Source organism: Pimephales promelas, chromosome 8 (assembly GCF_988280905.1).
Source record: "Pimephales promelas chromosome 8, fPimPro1.hap1.1, whole genome shotgun sequence".
In the NCBI taxonomy this organism is placed as follows: Eukaryota; Metazoa; Chordata; class Actinopteri; order Cypriniformes; family Leuciscidae; genus Pimephales; species Pimephales promelas.
The window spans coordinates 33,196,499-33,213,434 of NC_142776.1; the positions used below are offsets into that span (position 1 = coordinate 33,196,499).

The window sequence follows — 16,936 nt, forward strand, 5'->3', positions numbered from 1 at the left end:
TTGTTTGTTTGTTTGTTTTTACGTGCCACAGAAAAAAAATTACTGGTGTGCATCTTGGGAAAAAAACAAATTGCATTGATATATATAGTATATATATATATATATAGCTATGAGATATGTCAGCGCAAGTTCATTTCTGTTAAGAATTTAACAGACTTTTAATAGTTATGCCTTTTAGTCCGGGACTAGGTTTAAGCCTTGTCTGTGAAACCAGGCATTACTTCTGGCTCAGGCTCCGTCCACACTACTGTGTTTTCGTTTAAATACGGAGAATTAAAACGAATATGATCTCAGTCCACACCAGCGTTTCAGCTGCGTATTAGAATCGATCTCCGTTCACATTAAAACGACTGAAAACGGGGATCACGTGACCATTAAACAACACTGGGCGTGCCGGTGTAAACAGGAAACGGATTGACTATTTCTCAGGGAAGGACGCGTCATGACTGATGACACCCAATCATAGAGCCAAGTGTCAGCCTCTCATCCTTTCTAAAGTCCTCCGTTTGTCCCGTCTTCACTAAAACAACCTCCTGAGATTCAAAACGCAAACCGGAGCTGCAGCGTTTCTAAACTCCTCTGTTTTAGGTCTTCATTTTTTCCGTTTTAGTCTGGACGGGAGGTGCAAAACGTAGCAAAAGGTCTTCGTTTTGAAACAAAAACGCAGTAACGTGGACAGGGCCTCAACCAATGGCATAATTTTGGGGCGGTTCTGTTGGTTTGTTCAAACAACGGCCGATGAGAATGGGGTGGAAGGGGCGAAACTGTTCGGAAAACAACTGCTCTGGTTTTATTTACAGTATGCACTTCTATTTCATGCCTCTAACTACACGGATCTTACACAATAATCATCATCATTTAAAAAAATTAATTTTGGTATAATTTTTAAGTCACGTTTTAGTGATAAATTAGTTTAAATGTAATATTTACTAAAAGTATTGTGGCAGCAGTTTCTCTCTACATGATCTAATGTGAATGCAAAACCTCCCACATGCAAAGCATCTGTCTTCAAAATCTTTCCACAAACAGTAGCAACATGGAGTCGTCCACAGACAGCTGCTGCGTTCAGCACACGTTGCGAGACACGGAACGCAGTTTCACGCAGTGCAGAGATCAAATCAGAAGACCAGTTATCTTCATAAATGCTTAATTTCGCTGATACATGTTCAGATGCTAACATTTTAGCCAAAGTCAACATAAATTTGAATTCACAACCCATTATGTTTTTAAAAATAGTAAGGTAGAGAATGAAAGTCAGAAGGATTACAAACTACACCGTGAGAGAGAGACAGAATTTTAAATCGAAAGCAACACATTAGTGTGACATGGGTCTTTGGCCTGACCCGGGTCTCCTTCTCTGAGCAGCTCTGTAGTTTTAGCGCAGTGAACATGTGTGGCCCCCCGAGGACCTGTTTAAACCTTTCACACTGAGAAATCATTACTCACATTGTGCTTGGGGTGTCCCTACTGACCCCAGCACAATGACTAATAGGTTTACTGAGGCTGTCTCTTTACCCCAGAGGAGCAGCAGATGAGAACAAGAGAGAGAGAAGAAAGAAACAACCATGTTATATCTCAGGCCAAGTGAAAATTACATATTCAACAGCCTCCTTAAGTCTCTTACACACACACGCCGATGAATTCCACCAGCATGAACTTTTTAAGCAGGGATCAAAGTAAATCAGAATCTGAAATATTTGTCTTCAGATTAAAGAAATGGGAAAAAGAGGGCTTACTGAATATTTATATTATTCATATTTATTTTATATATTAACATTCATATATTCACATAACCAGTTATATTCATATTTGTTATTTTCTTGATTATAAAATGCTTAATTTTTTGGTAAATTAATTCTAAAATTACTAATTATTTATTTCTAGCTCTTGTTTTTATTTGGGACAAGCATTATAGAATAATTTAAACTTCTATAAAAAATAACTACAGCTGCAACTCTCCAAGAAGACAGACACTATAGATGCTATAATCCATTTTGTATAATATTTTTCAATTTTTTATATTTTTTATGTCTGCACTTTTAAAGAAAACACAATTTTTTAATAAAAAAAATGGATAAATTAAAATCTACAAAAGTTTTAAATATTAGGTTTATTAATAGTGGCGTTATTGATAACATAGACATTGTCACAAAATTCTATTACTTTATGGGAGATAATAATAAGAACACTTCCATTTGCTATTCAAACACCCATGACGCTAATAATGCCAAGGTCGTAGGTTCGATCTCTATTGGGAAAATACAAACTAGCAAAAGTATACCTTAAAAGCATTGCAAAAGCTGCTTTGAAAAGCCTGTCAAATGCATATGCAAATGTGCAACTGTGACATTTATCTATACATCTATACTGAATATGTCCATTTGTTTTTACATGTTTTCTCTATTGTCTTGAGAAATCTGATTCAGATAACCTCCTGGATGGCAGTGATGGCATTTTCTAAAGATTACTAGCTGTACGCTCCAAAAGACATCTGACATCGGGAATCTTATAAAAGCACATTATCTCTAATGGACAAGAAACAGTTTCCTTTGTATGTTACCTTGAGTTGTAATGGTGCTATCCAACTATCAGTCTACACAAGTGATATGAACTGTTTTTATAACCTCTGCTTTATCCAATCTATCATTTTTACCGCCCACATCACCTCATTTCTTGAAGGTCGACAGACAGTCCATCATCAGCTCTCGTCAAGAGCACGATCACACGTCTCATCTTCAGACAGTAGTGTCACGTAAAGACTGCAAGGTTCAATATGCTTCATGACAACAATTTGCTACTGCTAGTAATAAACATCGACTTTCCCTTAGTCTTTGATGAAAATCTTTGGATAGAGGCATCACTCCATATATCATGTTTTTATATTTAATATGCCGTTAGCTTTACAATGTGGACTGTGTGAACCTGGTCATCTTACTTTTCTTAGGATCTTTATGTTTAGACATGTTTAAGGTAAAACTCACTCTTAACATCATTAGAACATCATTATCTAATCAAATGGACTAATTCAGAAGCAACAGAAGCAAGAGTGTCAATCTGATTCTCAATCTATAGCAATTAAAAGGAATTCCAAGTCAGTCTTTTGGGGGAGACGAATCTGTCGGTCTAAAAAAATTTTAGTATTATGTTTTATTTATTATGTTTAATATATTATGTTTAACCGCATCCTGAAGGCCAACAAATTGACTTGTCTAAGGTGATTCAACAAAATATTGCGACATGACCTACGGATTTAAGGCTTAAACTCCTTTCTTTGATTTATGTCCAGAGGCACTGGGAATAAGAGGGGAATTCAAAGCAATCCCTGCTGGAAAGGCAGGCCAGGTTTCTGAAATGAAAATGTTCATCGTTTATGGTTTCACTGAAACACTTGCATAATGAATTACAATTTGGCTGCATCCAAAATCGCATACTTCCCTACTATATAGTAGACGAAAAACAGCTAAAAGAAGTATGTCTGAATTCAGAGTAATCATAAAAAAAAAGTGTTGGCAAAAAGTACAGTTTGAGTTTATGCTATTAGCCCACAGGACAGTACTGTAGGTCACACGATAATGACAACATGCCGAATGTAGTAATTCTGGACTATTCGTACTACACACAGTATATTGATAATGTACTTTTTTAACAGTTGCAAAGTAAGCATTATTCAAAATAAGTACCTACTCAAGAGTTTTTGCGATTTCGGATGCAGCCAATGTCTTCTTTCTTGCATTTATTTGCATACTGAATCCTTATGGATCGTGTCTTGTATTTAGGATAGCATTGATAATTATCCTTATCTGGAGAGAAATCAGGACATGCTGAGTATCAAGAGTCAAGACCACAGTAAAGCAACATGACGCAGCATTTAAAACATCAGTTGCCCAAATATGTGATATTTCCTTCAAGAAATGCAAATCTATGGTAGCTGTTATAGCTGCAATACGTACATGTATCCCAAATTTCACAAGGTCCAGCATCAAGGTTCAGTGTAAACTCTAAGATGGTGCCATAAGTACATCAGATGGGATATTGCAACAACACAGAATTGAAAGAACGTCTCAGACCTACAGAAGTAGTTCAGATCACAAAAGGTAAAACTATTTGCAGGAAACATTCACTCTCTCGGTCTTCCAATCCCTCTCTCCACAGAATGTGCACTCTACATCCTTGGCCCTGATTGCCCTAGCTAAAAAAAATACTTGCTGCCTGATACCTTCAACACATCCTTTCCATGTCCTTGTCCCAAATTATTAGCGATTTTTTGAAAGCATATTCAATTCAGTGCACCTCAGAGTTAGATGTTTTGAGTGCATTTTATTTCCAAAACAAAACCTTTTATTTACATGAAATCCATCTTGGGAAAATTTTATCATGTCTTCATATTTTATTTTGTAAAATGACTGCTTACATTTTATCATTTCCCTTTTTTGACCAAGACTCAATATTAGAATATTATTTTTTTTTTAATTTTTTAAAATATCAACAGGATCTAAAAACTAAATGTGTTTATTTGAATAAGCACCAATAGGTTTTTTTGAGCCAACATATTACTGTAATTTTTTTAGTTTTATACTGTATTAGTATTAACTTTTGTTGTCACTTTCCAATATCACTGTTCAAAGTTTAACATTTCCAATCAAATGTAATCTAATCAATAGGCCTATCTGCCTATCTATCTGTCTATCTGTCTATCTGTCTATCTGTCTATCTGTCTATCTATCTATCTATCTATATACTGTATTTAAATCAAATATATTTACACTTTCTGTAATACTTCATACAGTATCTAAATCATTGATTATTTTGCTTTATGCAACATACAGTAAGTAAAGAACATCACATTAGATTGTCAATTGATAGATGTCAATATTCACTGATGAATTCACACAAAAAAGATCAAATTTATTCCCATTCATGGACACAGTATTTTTTATTGCATGAGGCTGATTTTGAGTAGACATGCATTCAGGTTCACTCAAAGAAACTCTTTCATGTTTCACATTATCCCTTCCTCAATCCTCATAGATTGTATAGCTCAAATATGGTTCAGCTCATCTAGCCTATCTTTGCCCTTTAACCCATTTATTTCTCATCCATAACCAGGTCTAAAACCTACAACAGCATTGAACTTTTAGCCTTGGCCAGCAGCTACTCTGAACAGTCAATACTCCTCCACTCGCTCTGACTAATCTAATAGTGTTATTTTTCTGTAGTGGAAAGTGCTGCGGGGTCATTAGACTTGTGAGATGGGGGAAAAGCCAACAATCAGCAAATAGCTGCAGGAACTCCGCGGCATCTCGACAGCTGTCCACCACTTTAAATGGACGGACCGCAGAATAATGTTAGCCACAGGCAGGGTGTTAGAGAAAGAGTGTAAGGAAAGATACAGGAGGGAGGACTGAAGGAACAAGAGAGAGCTGGAGAAGGTGAGAGAGCGAGCAAGAGAGGAATGGTGGAAGCAGATAAGAGACACTGAAGAGATAGAAAGGGAGGTTGAACACGGGCGATAAAGGGGTGGAAAAACAAGGGGATTGGACGACCAATCGTATGTCTCACCATGCAGGCTCAAGATTCGGTCACTTCTTAATTACACATTAGAAGAAAAGCTATAGCGACAGTGCCTAGAACAGCTCCCTGAAATACTTTTAGATTGGATTTCTGAAATGTAGTCTGTATGTGAACAGGTTTTAAAGAAATAGTTCACTGAATTAAAATTATGTCATCATTTACTCACCCTCGAGTTGTATTAAACCTTTGTTGGTAACCAAACAGTTGATGTACCCCATTGACTTCCATAGTATTTTCTTTTTTCTATAAAAGTCAATGTCTGGTTACCGACAGTCTTCAAAATATCTTCTTTTGTGTTCAGCAGAAGAGATTCATTCAGGTTCAACTTGCTTGAGGGTGATGGCACGTAATGACAAAATGTTCATTTTTGGGTGAATTATCCCTTAAATACTGAAATATGCCCCAAAATGCAATGAATATGAATTGGTTTACGCCTCTAAATAATTTTTAAAGGAATTCTTAATAATCACCCAAATTTGATCTCATTCAAAAACCAATTTTTCTTCTTTCTCCACAAAAAAAATACTTAAAAGCACCAGAAATGTAGTCTATAATCCAATTTCAAGCCATCTGAAGTCACATAGCTTTGTCTGAGAAAGAGGCATAACATTTAGGATTCAGGCCTAAAGTCATCTTCCTCATTGGTACCAAGACTCAATTGTTTCCGTGCTTGAGTTCAATTCAAAACAATCAAATGCATCACGATCTGTCAAGAGAAATGTGAGATCTAATGATGTTTGCCATCACTTTGACAATCATACTATGGAACATTTATAGCTTTTTGTGTCCTTTTTGGAGCTTGTCAGCACAACTCACTTTAATTATATATGGGGGAAAAAAGCAGTTCAGACATTTTGCAAAACATCCAATTGTGTGGTCCACGAAAGCAAGACAGGTTTGGAACAACACGAGGAGAAGAAAATAATCAATACTATCCCCTTAACACAATGGGATAAGCATCATCACAGCTTGAACCCATCTCATAAAGCAGAGATGCTGAACACACTTGACTGAATCACAATGACAGGCTCAAAACAGCAAGTTTCCTCTCACAATTCCTCTGGACACAAAAAAGCAGCATGGTTCATTTTTAATGGCAAGCTAGCTTCTGAAATACTCTACTTTACATACCAGCAACAAACAACCGAGTGTCCGAGTTAAATTATAAGGAAAGACTAAATAAAGCTCCAAATAAAAGACTTGTCAATGAATATTTGGGGTAAGCATTTAAACATTGAGCCTAACCTGACAGGTTGATGACATGCAACACAACAGTTCATTCACAATTACATTTAACACGTAACGTTAGCTCATTTAACGTTAAATTCAACTGCTCCAGCGTGGTGTTAAAGATAAGACAAGCAACTTTAACGTCATTGCAGAAAATATGCATAAAGCATCATAAAGTCATGTGGCTTACCGTCAGTTATGTGGAATCTCACTCAGATGATGCTGGGACAGGTCTAACGTTAAGTCTTCGAGGCAAGGTTGGTTGGTTGATGTACCTAATGGCTGTTGTACGAAATAGTGCTAAAATAGCGAAATTGTAAGGTTTGAGAGAAAAAATGAACGGATGCCAATGTTTGTTAATGAAGTGCAGTGTAATAAACCACATATGTTTGAGCTCTGTCCACTCAGAGATGTCAATGAGGAGTGAATGCGGAGCGTTTGCTCTTTCAAAGAATCAAGCCAAGGCTACAGTACAGAAAGCCCGAGTCACGTGATCATCTCTCTCTCTCTCTCTCTCTCTCTCTCTCTCTCTCTCTCTCTCTCTCTCTCTCTCTCTCTCTCTCTCTCTCTCTCTCTCTCTCTCTCTCTCTCGCGGGCAAAACAATTTCCCTCTCTTTCATTTTTTATTTATGCTCTGGGGATTATTTTTATTAAAAAATAAAGTCTTTTTAAACATTTAGTATTTTTATTTTTGTTAATCTTACATTAATTACCTGAGATATTTGTACCTTTGAAAATATAGCCTATTTGTAACATTGCATTTCGATGTTTTTTTAAATCTTACATATTATTTAAAAAATATATTAAAAACTTGGAGAGCAGTCACATAAAAACCACTGTCCCAATATTTTTTTTTCTCTCCCTCTCTCTTTAATAGATTAGAAATGCTGTTCATAAAATGTTCATAACAATTTATATATAGACTAGCCAACGTATCATAGGCCTATATTGTTTGAGGGGCAAATGTCTTAGTGGTGAAAATGACTGGAGATTGTAAAAAATTAAAGAATCACACAAAAAAAAGCTATTTTGTTTTTAAATTCAGTCATTGTGGCCCACATACAGCCTACAGGAAGCAATTTTGCGGTCATTTGAGAGGAAAACTATAAATGACCCCTTTAGACCTGCAAAATCCCCAAAAAAGTTTTAAAAATAAACAAATAATCATATTTTGACATTTTTTATTAACTGACATGCTTTGTATAAATCAAACAGATTAAAAATATTTTAAAACTTCATTGAAAATAATCATGATTACGTTACGTTTACATTCAGTATTCGAGGTGCAGTATTTGAGTACATTTATATTCAAGAAAAGTATTTGAGTAGTTTTTTCTTGACAGTTACACCATGACCTTTTTTATCAAGATTTTTGTTTACATTTATACTTTTGATTTTAATGTATGAAACCAACATGAATGCAAAGATATAAAGGTTGTCAAGTGTGTGGACAAGTAGGCTTATAACGAACTAAAATTAAATAAAATATCTGGATTTTTTGTTCCTGAAACCTTTCAAATGAAATTACACAAACCCCATTTGCTAGAAATAACTAGCCCACAGTTCTCTCATTACAATGTGAACATTTTAAAACAGAAAAAACATGTATAGTTCATTCTCATAGTCACTAACACATGTTTTAACCCATGAGGAAACAAATCCCTCGGATGTGTAATTATGTTCTCTACTCGTGGTCCATCGAGCAACAGAAGAGGCTCTTAACTACCACACAGAAACCCATTATTAATGGCTTTGCCGTTGTCATCCCTGCCCGAACTGTCCATCGCCGCATGTACAACACACTTTTTCCACAGAAATTGGAGACCCTGTATGTAAAATAATTTGCTGGCTGTTTCTATGTCTGTTAAATACATGCAAAAGGGCCTCCGGCAATGAAATCTCAGCTCATGTTATGGCACCAATTAACAAGCTTTACTGCCAGCCTAATTGAAGCATAATTACTAGGTTTGTTTAGTTCAGGGTAAATTCAAAACCAACACATGAGAAAATGAACAAAGGTAATGCATGCCACAATTAACATTTGTAATACTTTAATGTGTGCACCATTGTTGTTCAGCCGGCTAAGGAAAAATAGCACCCCGGTGTCTGTTTTGCCTCATTCGGTTTTCAAGCATGTGTATTTTTAGTGTTTGCTTGTGACTGTACATTTTGTAGATAATAGGTGTGTTGAGGATCCAACAAAGAACTGAAAGCCACCCCCGAAACCGACCATCCAACCGAACAACTGCAATAATAAACACATACATGTTCTTTCACCATCTGTGCGTTTTTGTATCCCTTTGGCAGTCTGCCACCTCATCTTCGCTCCCACACACACAGGTAATTTTGGAGCTTTGTGTAGGCAGCCTGCATGGTCCAGATCATTGTAAGATCCAGATCAATAGGTGCCTGTAAGATGGAGCTGAGAGCAGCACTAAGAAAACAAAGCAATGAATACATGCAGTGGAGTGGAGACTGGTGAAACAAATAGAATATGTGGGGAAATTCAGTCGTTCAAAAGCTTAAATGATTGCTTATTAAGTTGAGAAGTGAAGCTCATGAAATGATCAATTTAGCCCCATCTGTCAACAGTCAATCACAACAATGTGTATCATTAAATATAACAATATAATATAGTATAGTACACTCTAAAAAAAACATTTGTTGGCTGAACAACCATTACTTATAAAAAGTAATTAGATTAAACACAAAAAAATTAAGTATTCATAACTTTTCCAATATCTGAGTTCATGCAACATTCTTCACTGCATCACATTACATATGAAGAGTTCAGATGCAAAAGCCTCTAAATGCCATTTGAAATTTTCTTCTTTAATGATGATTTTTATCAAACTTGTATATTTAAGTTCAGTAATTTCACTTAAATAACAATTAATAGGTAATTATCATTGCCATTAAAGTGAAATTACTGAACTTAAATATACAAGCTTGATAAAAATTATCATTCTAGAAGAAAATTTCAAATGGCACTTAGAGGCTTTTGCATCTGAACTCTTCATATATTGTTGTGTGAACTCAAATATTTAAGTTCTTAAGGTTGTCTTGTTAATTTTAAGTAAAATTATTCCAAGTTGGGATGACTTAGAAAAGTATGAAATAAAAATGGTGCACATATATTTTAGGTAAATCCAACACATTATTTTTCACAACACGACTGAAGCTTGTTACTGATTACTGAAGCAAGAAAATGTCTATTTCAGTCTTTTTCAAAATGTAATTATTTGTAAAATTAGAAATATAAGAGCCCACTTTAGTTTCAGAATGAGATAATTGGGCTAATGAGAAAAGTAGAGGTAATGACCTTCAGTCCCAGAGCATGGTCACATCAGAGTGCAAAAATCAGGGGGAGGCACTAGTCATTGTGACCTGAATCTACAAAAAGCCTGCTTGTTAGTGGAGGCGCTGTTAGACAGACAGAATGAGTGAGTGAGGCACATAATGATCTCTCTGAGTCACACTATGATGTTGTCATAACCCTTTTTAGTTTCATTGAGATTTTTTGTAAGGAATAAATATTTAGGAGAACATTATAAGATCATTTAAACAATAAATGCATTTAAAACAATTCTTGCAAAATGTGCGTTTAAACAGATTTGTGTAGAGAATAAAATCCAATAAATGTCTTTGGATAGCCTAGATATTTGCAATATTGTCATATGAATAATCGGTCTAGCGATTTAAATCAGGTCTCAAAGTTTGATGTTTGATTCACTAAAAAAGAATCGGCTCATTAGAGTCGTTCATTCGACTACACTCCTATGCCGCATTTTTTCAATTTGCCAAAAGAACTGGATTATAAAATATAGTTCTTCATTATGCTTAGTTTTTTCTAAAAATTGCAAGTTATAAAGTCCGAATTATGAGGGACAAAACTCGCAATCGTGTGGAAAAAAATTAAAGATAAGTGAGAAAGTAATTTGTTTAAAAATAAAATTCTGTGTTGGGAACAAGCTTAGTCATTAGCCCTGTCCCAAATGGAACCCTTCACGATCTTCCTCCGGGTCCACACTTTTGTGACGTAATGCCACTTGGTGGCCATTGTAAGTCCACAAGACCCATTTGAGACAGTCCCACTGAGACCTTTTCATTCATTCGACTGGTTCATTCAAAAAACTCATTTATTCAGGAAAGTCATAAAGATAGCCATCTTTACGAGGGAGTCATTGAATCATTCACTGAACTGATTTTCATTGAATCATTGAATCATCCCGAGAATAAAAAAACACCAGTATACAACAACCGCCATAGTATTGCAATCGTAACTAATCGTCTTTAATTGAAACTATTAAAATATAACAATAATCACTTCATGACTTCATGACATGAATTATTTCCCATAAAATTGAAATTACAAAACAGAATTCTCTGATATTTAAATTCAGAACCATGCTGTGGGTAAAGTACCAATCGTTTTAAGCTTCTGTTTATAGATTATACACTTATCAAGTGTAATCTGCATGATAATTACCATTTTGAATCACTAAGCATTTTTTTCCTTTCTATATCATTATTTATTGTTGTAGGGTTTGAGACTATACCACAATGAAAAATTTATAAAATACCTAAAGTATTTATTAAAACAAGTATTGTTCTAAAGTGTATTTTAGGGAAATAAATGCCCTTTACTTGAACATTGGTCATCTTTATAGGGTGCCTGTGTTCTCTTTTTGATATTATTTGTGACTTTGACAAAAGAAAGGCAAATACAGTATGGTTTCCAGGCTGATTGCATCTTTACATGGTAGAGTGATTGTGTGACAGAAATATTTCATCTCCGAAACAGAAAATTGTGTGTAAATTGTTGACTTCCTGAAACAAATCATGCAATAGGCGGCTCCTCACAATTGTTTGGCAAACTGGAAAGATTGACTGTCATTAGGCTGAATCTCCAGAATGACAGTACAGACTTTGATTGCATTGGGAGAGAGAGAAAGAGAGGGATGGAGGGAATATTATGAAGGAAGGGAGGGATACAGAATGCCATGAGAAATAAGCAGGCCAAATGGGAACGACAGAAAATAGATTAATTATTCATCAGTACTCCAACCTGGTGCAGTCCCTGTGGGGGTTGTATATGGAAATGTTGTGGCACACTCTCATATGTTTCTCTTCAGCCTGAATTCCCCATCATTCTCAACTCTTGACCCAAAGCATGCTGAGATATGTTTTTGAGCTCTCAAACGCTGGAACACTTTGTCCATGCAAAGTGAAGCTACAGTATCTTCAATTTCAATTCTTCCACTTCAGGAAATTAATCCCTGGCTTAAATGTACCCAAAATGTATGATACAGAGAAGTAATATGTGGGATCAGCTTCTACTCCAAAGGCTTTGCTGGAAATGAATTGACCAGTGCATTAATAAAACACTCAGATAAAACCAGAGCACATGAAGGAACGCTTTCCATTTTGTCGCCTTGATAATGCTGAAACTACTTGTGGCCGTGAATAGAATATGTTGAACTTAAAAGCTTTGGGACTTCATCATGCATGCTTTACTTTGCAGGAGTCTACTTAAAACATGAAGCTGTTAAACTAATTTTCTGATTTAGTTCAGTTTATAAATACGAAGATTTGACGCACTGTAATAGCATGTGCTTGAAAAATAAAATCCCCCAATTCAACTTAAAAATTTTAAGTTAAAACTTAAAAGTCAAAAACACATTTAAGTGCTAGATCTCTTCTTTAATGCAAAAAAATGCACACTATGTAAGATTTGTACGACAGTAACAGTAAATACAAAACTCCACAGCAACTCTAGGGGTCGCTGTTTGACAAAAACGGAATTCCTGCGTAGTGTGCCTTTAATTAATGCCTAGATTTTTAAGCATGATCAAATTGGCTGTATCATTTCAACATTTTTTTTTTATCTTGTCTATAGTTGAACCATTTGAAATTGTAGAAAAGTCAAAACTATTTGAATTATTTTGATGAGTTAAAGTAACGGAAAAAAATATGTTGCCACGACTTTTTGATAATATAATTTTTACAGTGATAGTAGAACTGTTTAATTAATACATTACAGCAAGACATTTTTACTATTTCTTTGTTTGAAAAATTATTTCTCTCTCTCTCTCTCTCTCTCTCGATATATATATATATATATATATATAGGCCTATTCAAAATGTAAATTATATTTTAAATTATTATTATTTTTTTTATTATTTGTATTTGTTCAAATTTTTTGTTTAATGATAAATAACTAGAAATGTTTATCTAAGTCTGGAAAAGTTACAGATTGTTTGGACAAAACTCCACATCTTGTTCACAGCTTTCTAGTAATGTTAATGGTATCCGATTGGTTTCCATGGAGATGAGAGTGTAATACACAGTCTGTCCTCTTGATTTAACTGTCCATTTGTTAATCCTGCTGTCATTCAACACGTGCCTTTTCACCTTTGTATGATAATTTAAATCAGCCCATATTGATTGTCCTTGCAAAGACTTATTGCGTTTTTATCTACTTTTCCTTATTGCACAAAGACCTGCACAGATGCTGCCCCCCCCCCACCCCCCTCCCCCCTAAAACTCCTCGGTTCAGTAGATCAGACTGTATTGATCAGAAGGGTAATGGTCCAGAGAAAGCAGCTCTCTCCCACACTTTCCGACTGTCCGTGTGTGTATAATTTATCTCCACGCTTTATTCCCCAGGAGTGAAATTTTATTTTTATCTCTGTTTCGTGCTGCCCACTTCAGACACTTACACAGGGCTCTAAACTAGCTTGAGCCAGCCCCCACAACTTCAAAATCCACTCGAATGATTATTCAGCGGGTATATTTTATAGCCAACATTACGTAAAAATCGAAGAAGCTGATGCATCATGCAAGATTAAAAACTGAGTGCTATAAGGAAGTTTTGTTTTCTGATGTCCACAAGAGAAGAGTTGATGTTATAATGAGAATGTGTCTTGAACACATATGTTCCAAAACCTACAGTGAGCTGCCTAACATGTTATGGCATCTTATGATTCCAAGGCAGCATCATTTTCCCTGCAAAGGCAAGTCCCAGAATTCTCTGCAAAAAGCTCTTTAAAGGAGTAGTTCACTTTTAGAAAAACTTTTGCTGATAATGTACAGTATGTCATCCAAGATAGGTTTTTGATGAAAACATTCCAGCGTTTTTCTCCATATAATGGACTTTACTGGTAACGGTTCAAGGTCCAACAGACACTTTCAGTGGTAACCAGACAGTTGACGTCAGCCATTGACTTCAAGTATTTTTTTTTTCATTGGCTGCCGTCAACTAACGACATTCTTCAAAATATCATCGTTCGTGTTCAGAAGAACAGAAGAAATAAACTCATACAGGTAATTAAGTGATAACAAAATGTTCATTTTTAGGTGAATTATTCCTTTAAATATTATGTAACTTTGACTGTAATTGCGAAAAATCTTCATCTCGTTCGACAGCACTGGTCAGTGTGTTATCTGTGTTGTCCGATTTTCGTTTTTTTCTTATTTCTTATTGTTGATGACCTTTGAGGTTGTTAGATGCAAGTGATCTTGATTACCTCTCACATGCATTTGAAAAACTGATTCATCACAATATCTTCTAAATAATGAGAGAGAGAGAGAGAGAGAGAAAAATCATCCAGCAGTTTGAACTTTAGACAAAGAACATCTATGGGACAAAAGCTTTAACCTTTAACCTGACGTCTTTTGAAATAAAGTCACATTTTGGTCCAAGAACTACACTTTCATGTGCATCTGTGTGTGAAAGGCAAAAAGAACAAACCTTATAGCTCAGCTGCTATACACAAACTTCTACACACACACACACACACACACACACACACACACACACACACACACACACACACACACACACACACACACACACACACACACACACACACACACACACACACACACATTAGTTTCCTTGGTAACAGCAGAAAGGCACTAAAAACAATTAGGGAAGCACTTCTGTTTTCCTTGCATTCTTCATCTGCTTTTCATTTCAGATGACCTTTAAAGTGATTGTACTGTGTAACTCTGAGAATAATCATATTTTCAGTTACAAATGGTCCTGACATCATTTACAGATTCGTGTGTATCTGTGACCTTCGTCCAATCAAATGCTCTATAGAATAAGACTGCCCCTCCCCCTAATACTACCTGCACTCTGATAAGCAATAGCAAGTAGCATAACAGCAGTAATGTATGCTTTAAACAACACACTCCCAATTCATATCTCATACATTTACACAAATTGGCTATAATTTATGCAAATTCACATGATCTAATTTAGTGGGGCTTTTTCTCTAAAAATTACAAGTTTTCATACAATTCACATTGTACTAATTGATACGAAATCACCTCTTTGTAAAATTGGTACATTTTCCTATGAAATCTTTAAAAAGAAAAAGGATGAACCTTGTCCTATGTCCCGTCCAACTTCCTTTTGTAAAATATTCAATTAAGTAAATATGTTGTATACACTCCTTTGTTTATTGGTGGGGGGGGGGGGTGATTCCTTTTTGTTATTATTTATTTATTGATGAGATATATGATTTAAATAAATGATGACCTAATAGCTTGTGCCTATTTAGCTGGCATATGTATTGATTCATTTAACAGTAAACCTATTTTGATTATGCAAAATAAGGTAAATAAAGTATATTAGTGTTGGAGGGGGGGGGGGTCTTTGTAAAGCTCTGTTAATGTCATTAATCAGACAAGGTCAAACATTGGAAATGGTTCTAAATGCAGAGATAAGGATCTGACGTTAAGGATGTACTATTGAATGTTTCCTTCAAGGTGAATGCAGCTTATGGTGTGACATTTTAAACATTCATCCAGTCCCTCTAGACTGCATCAGAGCAGATAGCTCTCAGTTAACCCCCATTGACTCATTGAGAAGGGTACAAATTGCATTACTTGATGACAGCAGAGCTCTGAATACATTTACCCCATCTGTCTGTCTGTACTAGCAAAAACCCTGTTCACAAAACGTCTCTTGTCACAGCCAAAGCAAATTTGTCTTACATTTAAAGTGATACTCCACTTTTTTTTTGGGAAATATAGGCTCATTTTACCACTCCCCCAGAGTTAAACTGATGAGTTTTACCGTTTTTGAATCCATTCAGCCGATTTTTGGATATTTAGAAGAATATCAGTAACCAGACAGTTTCTGGTCTCATTGACTTCCATAGTAGGAAAAAATACACTATGGACCTACTATGGAAGTCAATGAGACCAGAAACTGTCTGGTTACTGATATTCTTCTAAATATCAAAAAATCGGCTGAATGGATTCAAAAACGGTAAAACTAATCAGTTTAACTCTGGGGGAGTTGTAAAATGAGCCTATTTCCAAAAAGAAAAAAAGAAAAAAAAAAAGAAAGAAAAAAAAGTGGAGTAGTGACTGTGAGGATTTGCTGTGCTGAACAAATGTTCAGTAGCCTACACTCTAAAAAATGCTGGGTTGTTTTAACCCAACTTTGGGTCAAATATGGACTAACCCAGCCGTTGGGTTAAATTTTTACATTACATTTTTAACCCAACATTTCGGGTTTGTCCATATTTGACCCAAAATTGGGTTAAAACAACCCAGCATTTTTTAGAGTGTATTCAGCTAGCAAACTTGTGTATTAGGTTTATTTAAAAGTCAGTGTCTGTTTAATATAATGATTTAGTTAAATGTTTATTTTGTTTAAATGACTTGCTAGGCAAATTCATTTAAACCCTGAATGAGTTAAAACTTATTTAAGAGCATGGAGGAGGAATGGGATTTGAAAGATAACTAAACTGCTGTATGCTATATGTTTTAAATGAATTTGATTATATCTGAAAGCAGTTGCTCCTGGTCTCTGTTTTGTGCACGGCAATGAACAATTCAGGTTTAACAAAGTTCAATGGCGCCATCTTCTGTAGCCTACAGTGTATAAAGAAAAAATAACATATGGGGAAACATGGGGTCTAAGATTTGTTTAATGTTTTTTTATTCAATAATATCAATTATTGATGATTATTTGCATTTTATTGCAATATAAATACCTGTTTTCTATATGTCAGACCTCCAGTCTTCAATGTCATGTGATCCTTCAGAAATCATAACACTGATTTGCTGAAGAAAAATTTCTGTTGAAAACAGTTGTGCAGGGTAGGCTACTTA

At 35.3% G+C, this 16,936-nt stretch overlaps 1 protein-coding gene across 1 annotated transcript in view; it reads right to left on the reverse strand.

Moving 5' to 3' along the window:
- rap1gapb (RAP1 GTPase activating protein b) overlaps positions 1 to 7,254 on the reverse strand; it is a 78,153-nt gene extending 70,899 nt beyond the window's left edge. The window contains exon 1 of the mRNA XM_039692812.2: positions 6,992 to 7,254. The gene's annotated coding sequence lies outside the window, so the exon portion shown is untranslated. The remainder of the gene's footprint in view (positions 1 to 6,991) is intronic.
- Between the last annotated feature and the right edge of the window lie 9,682 nt (positions 7,255 to 16,936).